The following is a 16,310-nucleotide window of genomic DNA, read 5'->3' on the forward strand; positions in this document are numbered from 1 at the left end:
CCGCATTATCTGTATTACATCATAAAAGAAACTGTTTTAGTTTCTAAATTCTGAAAAATTCGAATGTAAATTATGAATGTTTTTGAAGTAGTGTTGGGAATTGAAGCATGAGTTAGTATAATATAATGACACTTGATCAACGTGATTATATTACAGTAAGTCATGCTGAGTTTCTAATGGAACGTGATGATTCACAGACTATAACGTCGTCATGTGCTATGTTACACGACTCTCACATTCTATCTGATCTATAAACACATCAAGAACATATTTTCTTGATAGTCCTATATTTTCCCTTGAATTCTGGTAATTTGACAAGTCAGATTGTTCTATTACCATTTCTTTCTTAGAACATTAGTCATATTCATTCGAAACTTCATACCTACAAATTCTGGACCATGATTCGCTTGACTTAAATACGGGAAGAGGAAAACAAAAGGATGGAACACCAAAATATAAAGGAAACGAAGGAAGTGGATTTATAGAGAAATATCCAACAGGGCAATCAAAACAGATTATCGCATTTAACCAAAAAGATCCTAATTTCCTGAATTACCGGAGAATCAAATCTTATTACGAAAATTTTCTCTAAATCCCTTGAATTCCGAAAATCAACCATGACTACCTCACCAGTTAAGATGAACCTGCATTTATTCATTTCACTCTTTTGCAATAGTTTCATTCGTACTCTTCACATAATCGAGTTGTTTTATCTATATTATTCAATGATGATAAAACTCTAAATTCTAGCTCATATGCGTCTTAAAAACATACTTATTGTCTGCCATAACCATCCCAATCAAATTTCGGGACGAAATTTCTTTAACGGGTAGGTACTGTGACGACCCGGAAATTTTTGACCAAATTTAAACTTAATCTTTATATAATTTCGACAAGATAAGCAAAGTTGTAATGTTGAGTCTCAAAAATTTTGAATTGTTTCATATATTTATTTGACCTTCGACTATTCCCGACGATTCACGAACCACTATCTGTAGAAAAATACATATATATATATATATATATATATATATATATATATATATATATATATATATATATATATATATATATATATATATATATATATATATGTATATATGTATATATGTATATATGTATATATGTATATATATATGTATATATGTATATATATATGTATATATGTATATATATATGTATATATGTATATATATATATATGTATATATGTATATATATATATATATATGTATATATATATTTAAATATATATGTATATATTTAAATATATATGTATATATTTAAATATATATGTATATATATATATATATATGTATGTATATACATATATATATTTAAATATATACATATATATATATATATATATATATATATATATATATATATATATATATATATATATATATATATATATATATGAAAGAGAAACTTATGTGATTTAATTCATTTGTGAAAATAAAAAAATAATATATGATATTACTATAAATCTATATATATATATATATATATATATATATATATATATATATATATATATATATATATATATATATATATATATATATATATATATATATATATGATTTAGAATTTATTTAATAAACGTTCGTAGCACTTGTTTATCATCTTGATAGTTATTAATCAAGTTAAAAATGAACTTATGTGATTTTAAAATAAACGGTGATTCAAAAATGAGTTCTATAAATTTTAGGCTTACCAAAAAATGTATTTAGGATCTAGTTATTAAATTTTAACAATTTTTATATTATACCCAGAATTGAGTGGGACAGTTGATGTAATTTTTATTTATTAAATTAATGATCGAATTTTATACCATAATGACTAAAATAAATGAAGACATTTAATTTAAAAATATGAGATTTTTCAGAGGACTTTTTATATGCCACTAATTATCAACGGGGTACGATATAATATTCCTAATAAAACTTTCGGTAAGATATTTAATTAGATGCACGTTTATTATTATTAATATTATTATATTATTTATTTTACGGTTTCTTACTTTAATTTTTTGTTTTGCGTAACCCCACCCCAACTCATCCTGATTGTTTTATTCTTCTTTGCTTTATTCTTTCTTTGAAAACAAACATATTGCTTGTTACTGTTCTATTTACTACGCCTAGTAATATATATACATATATGATGAATATGAATATGAATATGCATATGAGGGGGAATTCAATACAACCACAATCCCTACCACTTGCACGGCCCTTTTTCCTTTTCTATTTTTGTTTAAGACTAGCCACATAATCTTCTATATATATGCAAGTGATACAGATAGATAGACAACCAAAAAAACCCATCACTTTTCTAATTCTGTTTATCACCATGAAAATGAATATCCACTATTAAAAACCCTTTCATCACCCTCACTAAAAACTACACCCCATTCGAACTACCACCTCACCACCCTATATCTTCAAGCCTATCATCATCGTACACTTTGTAGTATTGTTTTTCTGTCTCGACTAACAAACCAACACCACCATAGGACCATCTTCACCACCTTTAACTTTAAATAAGAAACCTACTCGTTATTGTTGTGTGTTCATTCTTGTTTCTATTTTGGAACCGAAACCCAATCTGTTTTTCTGTTGTAAACCAAACAAAGAAACCCACATAGTGTTTGAACTACAAACTTAATTACTTCTACAGTAATGAGTTGATTATGTGTTCATTGGAACCACTTGTGTTGCTTGAACCTTATTCTTCTTCATTATCGGTTGACGAATAATACTTCTTACTAAAAATTATTGCTATTATTCGGCTGCAAACATAAGTTGTTTGTTGTTTTGTTTCCTGTTAGAGCAAAATCAACCCATACCATCGTCAAAATCTTTTTGGTTGAGTGTTGTTGTTCGAACAATTGAATGTTGCTGTTAATCGTCCCTTTAATGCTCGATGATAGCTGCTCGAAACCTTCTTTCAATTCGAAAACCTTTTAATCGGTATTGGTTATGAACGACTGTTTATTTTATTTTTATTTTGTAAAAGGATATAGGGTTTTAATGGACCAAGTTAGCTGGGTTTTGCTTTGGGCTTCAAAATATATATTGATGTGTTGGACAAGCACACTATCTTGCTATTCTTATTATTATGTTAATAGGACGATTATGAAGCATAAATGATAAGGATAATCATGATTAAAATGGTATGATGATGATTACGATACAAGATAGCCGAGAACTATGATAGTGAGGAAATTGATAACAGTTTGTATAGTTTAAATACATAAACACACAAGTTAATACCAAAAATAAGTAATGGTTCAATGGTTAGAGGTGTTTCTGATTATCAAGAGGTCCCGAGTTCGAACCCAGGCAGCTGCAGTTTTTTTTTTAACTGCACAAGTTGGGCCAAGTGTGATTGGGCCTGCTGAGCTTATTAATGAATTAGAATTGGGCTGTTAGTTTCTAAAACGGGATAAAAAGAAATCACGTACCATTTAAATCAGATAGAAACAGATGAAGTAATGAGTTAAGGAGTGTTGTCGAGTTTCGAGAGGTCTCAGGTTCGAGCCTGAGTTATGGCATATTTTTTTAAAAGAAGAAGAAGAAGACAGACAGACATTTGTATTAGGATAAATAGATTTGGTGTATCAATTAAATCAGAAATGAAGTGACAAAGGAATGGTTATAGGCGTTATCGGGTTAGCGGGATGTCGCGGGTTCAAATTCGAACTTGGACATTTTTTTAGGGATACTTCTTTGAGGTAGTATTACTATTACCATTATTATTATTATTATTATTATTATTATTATTATTATTATTATTATTATTATTATTATTATTATTATTATTATTATTATTATTATTATTTTTATTATTATCATAAGTATTAGTATTATTATTAGTAGTATTATTATCATTATAGATATTTAAATAAATATTAGTATTATTATGATTTGTAAAATCATTATTTTTATAGTTATTATTATTAGTAGTATTATCTTTATTATTAATATAACTATAGGTATAAATATTAAAATACAAAAATAAATATATAAAACTTTTAAAATAACAAATATATGACTAAACTAAATAAATAATATATATAAACTAGTTGATTATTATTACATGTTAATTATGTGTGTTAATATATATACTTTATATAGGTTCGTGAATCCGAGACCAACCTTGCATTGTTCAGTTCCGTCGTATGCATATTTTTACTACAAAATATCGTATAGTAAGTTCATTTGCTCCCTTTACTCTTTACATTTTTGGGACAGAGAATACATGCGTCGTTTTTATAACTGTTTTACAATTGCTTTATTAAATGCCTTTGAAATCTATATTTTTAGACTGAGATGGTTTTATAAATGTTTGACGAGATAGACACAAGAAAAACATTCCTCGAATGAATTATTATGCAGACAGAAGTTCTGTTGATTATTATTGAATTAGTTGGACGTTATAATTGCCATTAATTGTTGTGAATATTTCCCCTTGATTATTATTGCTTGGTAACCTAAGAATTAGAAATGGGTATGGCCCTAATTCATGCAAATCCTAAAGGTAGATACCGGGTTTAACACCCCCATCCTGAATGTTCACTAGACGGAAGAGCTAGTGGGCATGGTGTTTAGTACTTCAAAGTTTATATATTATACAGACGAGATGTTCTATTTTTGGGGATATTATTGTTGAAGATTATATGTTAAGGTCAGTTACCATGTTGAGCAATGAAATCAAATTGAATGTTATGTATCAAGAGAATGATTTTTATGCACTGGTTATGTGTATTATTTTTGTGCACGAGATATGTGTACGGTTATTTAAAATTCGCGAGGCAACCTATGGGGGAGAAAAGGATACGAACCTACTCTGCTAAACATTATGAAAATGGTTTTGTACACGAGATAGGTGTACTATATTTAAATCTTGTGGTCTATCAAAATGATGAATTTTATTGTTTATGATAAACTTATGAACTCACCAACCTTTTGGTTGACACTTGAAAGCATGTTTATTCTCAGATATGAAAGAAATCTCTTGCTGTGCATTTGCTCATTTTAGAGATATTAATTGGAGTCATTCATGGCATATTTCAAAAGACGTTGCATTCAAGTCGTTGAGTTCATCAAGATTATTATTAAGTCAATTATAGTTGAATATATTATGAAATGGTATGTATGCCGTCAACTTTCGATGTAATGAAAGTGTGTCTTTTAAAAACGAATGCAATGTTTGTAAAATGTATCATATAGAGGTCAAGTACCTTGCGATGTAACCAAATGTAATGTATTCGTCCAGATGGATTAGGACGGGTCGTTAAAACTGGGTAATGCGTTAGGCTTGAAGATTCTGAATAGACAGCAACGTCCCTTACCCCGTGCAATCTGACTACATGCATACACGTTCAAACAGCTCATCCAATTGAGCGACTCGGTTGGTTGACGTATTAACATTCCACAAAGGTCTTAAATTTCTTAAGCACAATGAAGTACAAGGTGTGCCATATCCGAGAAATGTGTGTTTCGATGCTTTTGTTAATGATTGGGTTTAAAAAGATAGTTAGACCCTTAGAAAGATTTTAACCATAAAGAACACCATGGCCAAATCGGTTTGAATTACATGAACACGTTCGGTTATCCTAACTGTCCAATCCTTTATGTGTTTAAACAAACAGTTCCTTAATTAACTAATAATCCCTCAAGCGGGGTGCAATGCTTGAGACCGCGTTATGGTGAAGTGTACTAATCATTACTGACCAGGTTCCATGGCCTTACTTAGCAGAGGTACAGCTTACAACAATCATTGTACTTCAGCATGCATATACGAAGTTTATATGCTTGGTGACTACACTAGCATGGTCTAGGACTGACAATATACTATGGGCCTAGTTAGATGTTTCACTGCGAAAGAGTCCTCAGTCAGAATCCAAGGCTTGGTGGACTTACTACAATCGGTGTGCCTTAGTCAAACTTACGTTGTATCCGATAGACTTCTTTTACCAAGGGGTGACACAGATTGTGTACTCTTAATCGGGGTTTGCGACTTTCCAATAACAGAGCTGATAACTACGTTCTATTAGTTGGAAAAGCATGGAGTTTAAAGCATAATCAGAAAGCATCTTGACAACATACACAAACCATAACATTATTTTAGCAGTATAACTAACTATATCATAGCATACACTAAAGATAACTACTCGCTAATCATGGTAACAATATCACAAATCATAATAATGAAAGGACATTATGTAAAGACAAAGGATAGAAGTACCAGTAGATTTAACGAGTTCCGAATAAAAAAGTGACAAAGTCAAACTCCACACCGCTCCTAATACAATCTTAGGCATTCTTCTCCGGGTACTAGGTTTCTCGCACGGAGTCGAAGAACTGAAAGTATGACTAATATTGTAGAAAGAGAAAGAGATATGTGAATTGAAGTGTGTGTAAAAATAGATGTCAAATGCCCTTTAAATAGACTTGATTTTTGCTGGGATACGGCTGGAAGGTCGTATGGCAAGCCGTATGGCAAGCCGTATGGCTAGCTGTTTTCCCAGGACGTTTGCAAGGCAAGCCATTTTCACATGCCGTTTACTGGCAAGCCGTTTGTGAGGTTGGCAGGCCGTATGGCATGCCGTATGGCACCCGGGTTTGCTGTTTTGCTTGGATCATTTTGCTTGTTCCCAGGATCGTAACTTGGTTTCCGGGGTCATAACTTGTCTTTCACCGTTTTCACTCTAGAATCTTCGTTTTAGCTCTGATTCTCTTGATTCTTTTTGCACCATCTTCGTAACTACTTGATCTTCATTTTTATCTGAAAAAGCGAGTATTTTGGCAATAAAGCTTGGAACTTTATTGTTTTTGAGCATAAATACCGGGGAAAAATATGACTTTTTATCCGATATCAGTAGACTAAACTAGTGGCTCAGTAATGGAGACTATCGGTAAACTCTAGCCCGATCATCTATGGGTTGCCGGTCCTCTTGTTATACCCTTATTGTGTTATATGATTTTTAACCAATGCTTAGTGACATGTGCCTTTAAATTGTGCTTGTATCTTATAGTGTTATCCATTTAGATATTTCTATTCACTTAATCGTGAGCTAATTCCCCCACAATGTTTTTTCCCTGCAGGTGACGTACAACATGCTTTAGGATGGGTGTGGCAGGGATTGAAGTGATATTTGACACACTTGATAACTCTGATATTTTGTATAAAATATTTTATAATATGGTCTGGAATTAAGTAACACCCATGTTTATATTAACGTTATATATATATATATATATATATATATATATATATATATATATATATATATATATATAACACCCGTGTTTATATTAACGTCATATATATATATATATATATATATATATATATATATATATATATATATATATATATATATATATATATATATATATATATATATATATATGACATGTTTTAAAGTCTTCCGCTGTGATTAAAAAAAATACGGTGTTACAAGTTGGTATCAAAGCGTAGGTTTGGCAGCATGTACACATGAGTGGCATGTTCCCAAACCTTGAGTTGTTTCAACCATACAAGTAGGGGAAGGGATAAGTGAATGTAGGTGCTATGTCATTAGATAATTGTGGTTAGTGATAGGTATTAACGGATTGTCAACTAAGCTTTTGTGAGATGTTGTGATAAGATAGGTATGGATGATCAATCAAACACCGTTGAAACCCCTATGACCCCGAGAGATGTTAGATCCTTGCGTAATGATCTTGATGGTGCGTCTAATCAGCTTGGAGCATCGTATCCGATTATTGCACAAGATAAGGATCAGTACATTATGCAATTACAGGATTAAGTACAAGAGTTAGGAGGTAAAATGATTGATATGGCACAACAGCAAATGCCATATGTTCCAGTTGTGTTGGGAGTCAATAACCAAAATACACCCTCAGGTTTTCCAATGCTACCGTATATGTCTGTACCTTGGGGATTTGTATCACGTATACCTCCAGCTCAATTTCTCTACCCATATCAACGCTCTATGGCATGTCCATATTAAGTTCTAAATAATCCAGTGACAAGTGAACCACCTCATATACAACAGTTTGTAAACATGTTACCTCCGGGACACGGAACTATGATTAGAGGTACGACTTGTTCGTTTCAGGTTCTAGTGATAAATGAAACTGATAAAAGTGATGAAAAATTTGAAAGTAGCCATGATATCGGCTAAAATGTCACAGTTTCACCCCGGTATTGAGGCCCAAAAATAATAAAGTTCCAAGCTTTATTGCCAAAATACTTGCTTTGTCGGTTAAAAGTGAAGATCAAGTAATTACGAAGTCGATGCAAAAAGAATCAAGAGAATCGGAGCTAAAACGAAGATTCTAGAGCAAAAACGGTGAAAGACAAGTTACAACCCCAAAAACCAAGTTACGATCTAAGGAACAAGAAAAACGATCCAAGTAAAATAGCAAACCAGGGCAGCCATACGGCCTACCATCCGGCTTGCCATACGGGTTGTCATATCAGAAACGGCCTGCCATGCATATGGCCAGGCCAAACGGTTTGCCTGGTCAAAGGGCCAGGACATACGGCTTGCCATACGTCCTGCCAGCCGTATGACAGGAAAAACCATTTCTATTTAAAGAGAATATGTCATCTATTTTTACACATACTTCAATTCACTTCTCTCTCTCTCTCTCTCTCTCTCTCTCTCTCTCTCTCTCTCTCTCTCTCTCTTTCTATAATATTAGTCATACTTTCAAGGTCTTCGACTCCGTGCGGGAAACCTAGTACCCGAAGAAAAACGCCGAAGATTGTATTAGGAGCGGTCTAGAGTTTGAAGTTGTCACTTTTTTATTCAGAACTCGTTTAATCTACTGGTACGTCTATCCATTGTCTTTATATAATGTCTTCTATCATTATGATATATGATATTGTTACCATGATTAGCGAGTAGTTATCTTTAGTGTATGCTATGATGTAGTCAGTTATAATGCCGAATTAATATTATGGTTTGTGTATGTTGTCGAGATGCTTTCTGATTATGCTTTAAACTCAATCCCTTTTCCAACTAATAGAACGTAGTTATCTTATCGGCTCTGTCGCGAATCCCGATTCAGAGTACACTATATGTGTTACCCCTTGGTAAGAGAAGTCTATCGGATACAACGTAAGTTTCACTGAGGCACACCCGTTGTAGTAAGTCCACCGAGACTTGAATTCTGACTGAGGACTCTTTCGTAGTGAAACATCTAACTAGGCCCATAGTACATTGTCGATCTTAGACCACGCTAGTATAGTCACCAAGCATATAAACTTCGTACGTGCACGCTGAAACACAACGGTTGTTGTAAGATGTACCTCTGCTAAGTAAGGCCATGGAACCCAGTCAGTGTTGATTAGTACACTTCACCATAACGCGTTCTCAAGTATTGCACCCCACTTAAGGGATTCTTAGTTAATTAAGGAACTGCTTGTTTAAACACATAAAGGATTGGACCGTTAGGATAACCGAACGTGTTCATAGAATTCAAACTGACTTGGCCATGGTGTTCTTTATGGTTGAACTCTTTTCAAGGGCCTAACTATCTTTTTAAACTCAATCATTAACCAAGGAATCGAAACACATCACGTCTCTCGAATATGGCATACCTTGTACTTTGTTGTGCTTAAGAAAGTTTAGACCTTTATGGAATGTTAATACGTCACCCTACCGAGTCGCTCAATTAGATGAGCCATTTGAACATGTATGCCTGTAGTCATACTGCACGGGCATCGGAGGTAAGGGACGTTGCTGTCTATTCAGAATCTTCAAGCCTAACGCATTACCCAGTGACATGTCTTATGACATGGGCGTTAGGACCAATGCAGTGAATACAAGGTTACTACCTATTCATGAGCCAGCATTCCATAATCTCGGCAAAGTAACTAGCGAAATCATAGTATGCACTTGCTTTAACCTTATTTGAATTACAAATTTTATCCCATTCACTTTATTTTATCTTATAAACTAGAAAACCCAAAATTAGGTAATAAACCACTACTCCTTCACTTTATATTATCTTAAGCTTTAGTTATAGTTTCGATTCTACTAATATCTTAAAAATTCGACCCTAGGTCATACTTTCCTTCCTCACCATAATAAGAAGTAGTACGATTTAGGCCCTGCTAAAAATAAATTTAATATTGCTATCACCTCCTAATAGCTGATTCTGATGCCTTATGGCCTAACAACACCGCATAAATAAAACCGTCCTTTTTGACCATATCAAGCCACCAGAAAAGGAAGAAAGGTAAACCGAATGGAACAACTAAGAAAATCAAGAATAGTAATAAGGAAATGTAAAAAAGAAAGGGAAAATCCTTCTAAAGTGGAACTAGTGCAGGATTTGAACTGAAAATGTGGTGTCAACAGTGTAAAACCTTTCATGTTATGTAGTGTTTGATAGAGACGTGATGGTGCCTTCATTGTGGAGTGATAGGACATGATTCTCAAGTATGTTCGTATACAGATAATGTCTACTAGAATTGTAAATTAGAAGGACACCGATCGAGACAATGTCCGTATGTAAAAAAATCCGGTGTTGAAGTGGGGTATGGGGCAGTAGTAGGGGTGGAATCAACTGAGAGATCGTCTGCATCATTTTCTGGCCAGAAGAGAAAAGGGTTCTTCCATGTTCGAAGGTACACTTTTGATTAATTATTATATATATATAAGTGTACTGTTTGATTGTGAACAACTACTTGACCGTGCTTGTAGTCAGTAGCGATTTACTAAGATTATTTATGATAGAGTTACTTCCTCCTTAAGGGCTGAAGTAATTGATGGTTTACTGGTTCGAACCACATTGATTGTGATTGGAAGTGCCTTTGGTTATTTAGGAAATTTATTCCCCGTGACATGTCTGTTGTGATATTTATAGATTGTTTCTTCGACCTTTTGTAATGTGTTTTCTATTATGCATGATTATGTGCATGTGAAGTGATTGCTTCTTGCTCTAAGGTAAAAGTAGTCGGTGGTTTGACGACCCCTGATACATAGGTTGTGTCCAGAGCTACCATTGACATTATTGGGATTTAATTGCCTTTGATTAGTTTCCATGCTTCACGTGATTTCTATGTTCTCTAAGACTGGTTAGATGTGATACACTAGATATGCTTGCCATGATTAGTAAGATTATTGGTTTTGTACTCATATGAGGCATGCGATATGTTTTCCATGATTCTTGAGATTTGTTAGTTATGGACTACATGTGACTATTGGCTATGTTCCATGTGAAATGTTTACCCTGATTTTAGTGACTTGTCTGTTATGCAAGTCTTTCTATAGCGTTATGTATGATCTAATAACACCGTGTAAGGCTTATGTGATTTGTATTTTCTTATCTTGGATGGACGGACACGCGTAGTGGCTCATAAGCATTGGAATAGGGTAGTAGTCCCATTAGTTATTGATAAAGGACTTGAATCATGTATACTGTCCCTATGTGTATGTGATTTTCATGAGGATGGCTCTACTATATTACATGACTAGACTAGATACGGGAGACTGTAGTAAATCTTTAAAAAAAAATTCCTTCCTTAAACTTACGTGAATTATGGTGACATTTAGAAATAAATTATGGGTGGTGTTCCCTCTGTGGTCTTTTAAAAGATAGGGAAACCCTTGACCAGAGTGGTGATTGATACCGGGTGTATGTTATGACTTGAAGACAGAGCTGAGTGTTAGACAGTGTTTGGAAATGTGACTAGTGTATCATTAAGATAGAATGGCATGACTTGATAAATTCTTATGCTTGTATGGACGTGTAATATTTTCATATAACGGTTGTAACCTACGAGAAATGGAGTGTTATTGGTTCTTAAATTGTATGACTTTTGTAAACTGAATTTGGACTACTGTAATATGTTGTAAATGATGACTAGATCAGATTTACTTAGATGACCATGTGTGATGAATTTGTGATGGTTGGTGACATATGACTGATGAAACTTTTTGACCAATGATAAAGTAAAATTTTCTATTACCGATGCTTAACAGGAAATTAGGTGCCTTGAACAATGTGTGAATCATATAGAATTTTCCTTATTGAGTGACTCAGAACGATGATATGATTTAAAAGAATATACTTGCGTCTGGCCAACGAAAGTATACTGTGGTAAATCATAAAGGAATTCTGGGTAGCTGAAGGGATAGATGACTCAAATGTACTTGGGCCATGGATTGGGTGATGAACGATGAGGTAACTGAGCATGAAATGACTAGCATAGAATATTTTAGTGGATTAAGGATCTTCAATGAAAATTTACTAGTTGAACTATGAGATTTATAACTAGTAAGGAATTACCAATGGATGGTTCTAGTAGATTTAAAACATGTTATGATTAAGTTGGTGTATAAAGATTTATAACTCATGTATTATGGGTATATAATGGAAACTGATGTGGCATATTACGTGAGCGTAAATTGTGTTAACGAGAAAGCAAAACTCGATGATTGTGTGAGTTATTGCGATCATAAAAAGAGATTTGAATGAAAATTGACATATTTTGTGATGAATTTTCTGATTGAATTACCCTAAAACTTGAAAGGTGAATGACATGATGTGGATAATAGAGGACAAGTTGATTATAGGTGTATATTTTCTAACAACCGGTGAAATGATTATATGATTAATTGATTTAGTGATATATGATTGAGACTCTTTTATTCATGTTGGGTAATAAAGTTTGGTTTTTTGTTGAACATTTATAGAAATTATGACCTAACCAAGAGACCCTAGTGAATTCGTGTGCGATAATTCGTCTGTAAATTGAGGGTATTCATGGTAAAACCTGATGAAAAATTAGTGGATTTAATATTACCAAGTGATATAATAACGTAAATTGGACCTTAATTGATGAAACGACCGTGGTATTTGGGGATACAAGTGGGTAGTGGAATGACCTTTGAGGTAAATGTCATCGTTTTGAATGGTGTTTTATTGTAAATAATAACTATCCTTTGCATTTTTGAGGACAGTGTTTGGTCTTGAATGATAAAGAGTTAGATACGATTGTTAATCCTGGTGGTGAGACTGTGGAATCAGTCACTTAGAAGTTCGATGATAGTGATCCGACCGATTAAGTAAGCTAGAGTAATTGGGTATGACCATTTGGACTTGAATGTGAATTAGAAACTAGAGGTTGTGATAAACCGATGACTTTTGTGATAGTGACTGACCAAATTCCGAGGACAAAATCTTCTTAAGGAAGGGTGATTTGTAAAACCCTCAACTGGGCCTAGTAGAAATTGACCTTTTTGCCCTTGTGTGTGAACTGTTAGTAATAAAATAATTATGTGTATATAATTATTTGTGTATGGGTAACACTGCATTTTGTAACAAAGGTCACAGAACATATTTCCTTATGTGAGCTGGACCTCGTTAGGACCACCTAATGAAGTACATTGTGTTTCAGAAAACTGGTAAATACTCATGTGAAATGGGGAGTGGGGTTTTATCACAATAAAGAAACCCTAAATAGATATATACACCGTTCGTTCCTTCACTTACTAAATTTAGAAACTTAAACCCTAAAACACCTATTGCTCTTTAAATCCATATATCATATAGTGTAAATCAAGCATTGTGCTTTCGTGCATCAAGTTCTAGTGATTCCAAGGATCATATCAAGGTAATTGTCTCTGATTTTGATGAATTCAAATTGTGTTCCAAATGGGTTTTGAATAAATGGATTTTTAAGGCTTGATTCTAGCTTAGATGTGTTTGTTTTGATGAATTAGTGGTTGTAATAGCTTATATATGTGTGTTATATGATATTATTGAGCCTTTAGATTGACTTAAACAAGTAGAAATCAAGTTTTGGGAGCAAAATACCCAAAAACAGTGAATTGGTGCTGTTCTTTAGCTTCCACGCGTTTGACAACTCAACCGCACGAGTGACCACGCGTTTGACAGCTCAACCGCGCATTTACCACGAGTTTGAGCACAACCACACGGTTGATCACGCGGTTGAGCCCTATCGAGTGTTGAGGGCTCACTCTTGGCAGCTCACAAGTGTGAGATTTTCAGCACGCCCGCGAAGCACTAATTGTGCGATTTGAGGCTCATACATGCGTATAATGATTCGTTTTTCATGTAAAAACAAATATATTATATGATTATGATTAAATGATGATTTTAATATGTGTGTCGTGTTATCCATGCGTACCAGATGTTCTGTGCTCAAAACTCGGTTCCGTGAACGGGTAAGTTACATGTTGACCCATGTGATGTGTTTAAAAGTTTTAAAGTATTCTAATGATAGAATATGATTGAGGAAAGTGTACTAACTCGATATATGATATTCTCAGGTGATAAAGTGGAAGTGAAGACTCAGTAATAGTAGACTACCGAGTTCTGTTGGTATCGGTGAGTGGGACTATCCTTATGGATATATATATATATATATATATATATATATATATATATATATATATATATATATATATATATATATATATATATATATATATATATATATATATATATATATATATATATATATATATAGTGACAAGTGTAGTGATTAATGTCATGCTAATATAATGATATTGTGTAGTGTAGACTGTGAATCTGTGTAAGTGAGTGTATGTGATTATATGAGTTTAATGTGAACAAAGTGTTAATTGTCTAGGTTTTGTCAAACGTATGTAACCCATCTTCCGCTCTTGGTGTTTTCGGACAGAAGAGTAGTGACCAGTCTTCCGCTCTTAGTGTTTTCAGACGAAAGATGTGTATACCGAATGATAACGTCGTGGTGTCCTTCCAACGTGAGAGGTCAACCCTATCCATCTTTGTTTCTTTCGGGTGATAGTGTTCGGTCCAAGCGTTACTGATTGGTGGTATAATTTAAGTGACAAGTGTCTCGTGTCAGGGAGACTATACCAATGGCTTAGTAATGGGGACTATCGGAAAACTCTAGCCCGATCAACTATAGGTTGCCGGTCCTCTTGTTATACCCTTATTGTGTTATGTAATTAGTGACCAGTGCTTTATGACATGTGCCTTTAAGCTTTGCTTGTAGCTTATAGTGATATCCGTTTAGATATTTTCATTCATGTAGCGGTGCGCTAATTCCCTGACATTGTTCTTTCACTGCAGGTGACGTACAACATGCTTTGGGATGGGTGTAGCAGGGATTGAAGTGATGTTTGACACACTTGATAACTCTGATGTTTTGTATAAACGGTTTTATAATATGGTCTGGAATTAAGTAACACCTGTGTTTGTATTAACGTTATATATCGTGTATTTATATATATATGACGTGTTTTAAAGTCTTCCGTTGTGATTAAAAAAAGGACGGTGTTACAGAAACCACCAAACAACCATAACAAATTTGGAAAATCATAAAAAAGTTATGCTATAAGTCTATGTTTTGGGGGACCATTGTCCACCTATGCCCTTGATGGTCCGCCTATGCTCGTAGGATTTTAGCACACTGTAATTGTATGTATATTGACGTTAATTTGAAGAATATCATTCACCGGGTAAATATTTGTTTTTATGGTATCAGAACCTTATGTTTTCCACTGTTCCCTTCTTTTCTTTCTTTGTCGCTGCCACCGAAACGGTTTTTTGGCCACCAAAACGGTTTTCGTTCCACCGAAAGCAGTTTTTCATGCCACTGAAAACTTTGTGTCGTCGCCATCAAAAAGTTTTGGTGGCCACCTATCTTACCTCTTTCTCTCCGTGTTCCTCACTCGAGAATGAACTAATCCTACCTATCTTTAGATATTTTCTAATCAATTTCTTAAATGAAATTAGAGATTTTGTTCTGTTCAGATATCGGTTGCTACTGCCATATTCCTTTTTATTCTTACATTTTTAATACTCACTCCGTCCCATATTAATAGTTTACAGACAAAAAGCACACAGTTTAAGAAAATTTCATGAAACACTGTACTTTCTGTTTACATTCCCGTTTTACCCTTATCTATTTTTTCTCCTTTAATTTTATCCATATGCATTAAGGGCGTAATAGAACTTAGACTTCTTATTCTTTTCTATTTATGGAAGTTGACTATTAATTTAAAACATTCTAAAAGGAAATGCGAAACTATTAATATGAAACGGATGAAGTAATGATCTTCTAAGATCTTCAATATCTTGATAAGGGTTGCTACATGTGTTATTTGTTTGCTTTACGTCCCTATTACTTCTAGTATGCTGATAACTTATTAAGGGAAAGTTTTTTTCGGCGAAAATATTAATATATATATATAAAGATCGTAAAGATCCGGTGGAGTACACAAACGATTACAATTGAAAAGTCTCGCTCTGATCGTCCTACACA

The sequence above is a fragment of the Rutidosis leptorrhynchoides genome, chromosome 10, assembly GCF_046630445.1.
Source record: "Rutidosis leptorrhynchoides isolate AG116_Rl617_1_P2 chromosome 10, CSIRO_AGI_Rlap_v1, whole genome shotgun sequence".
Classification (NCBI taxonomy): Eukaryota; Viridiplantae; Streptophyta; class Magnoliopsida; order Asterales; family Asteraceae; genus Rutidosis; species Rutidosis leptorrhynchoides.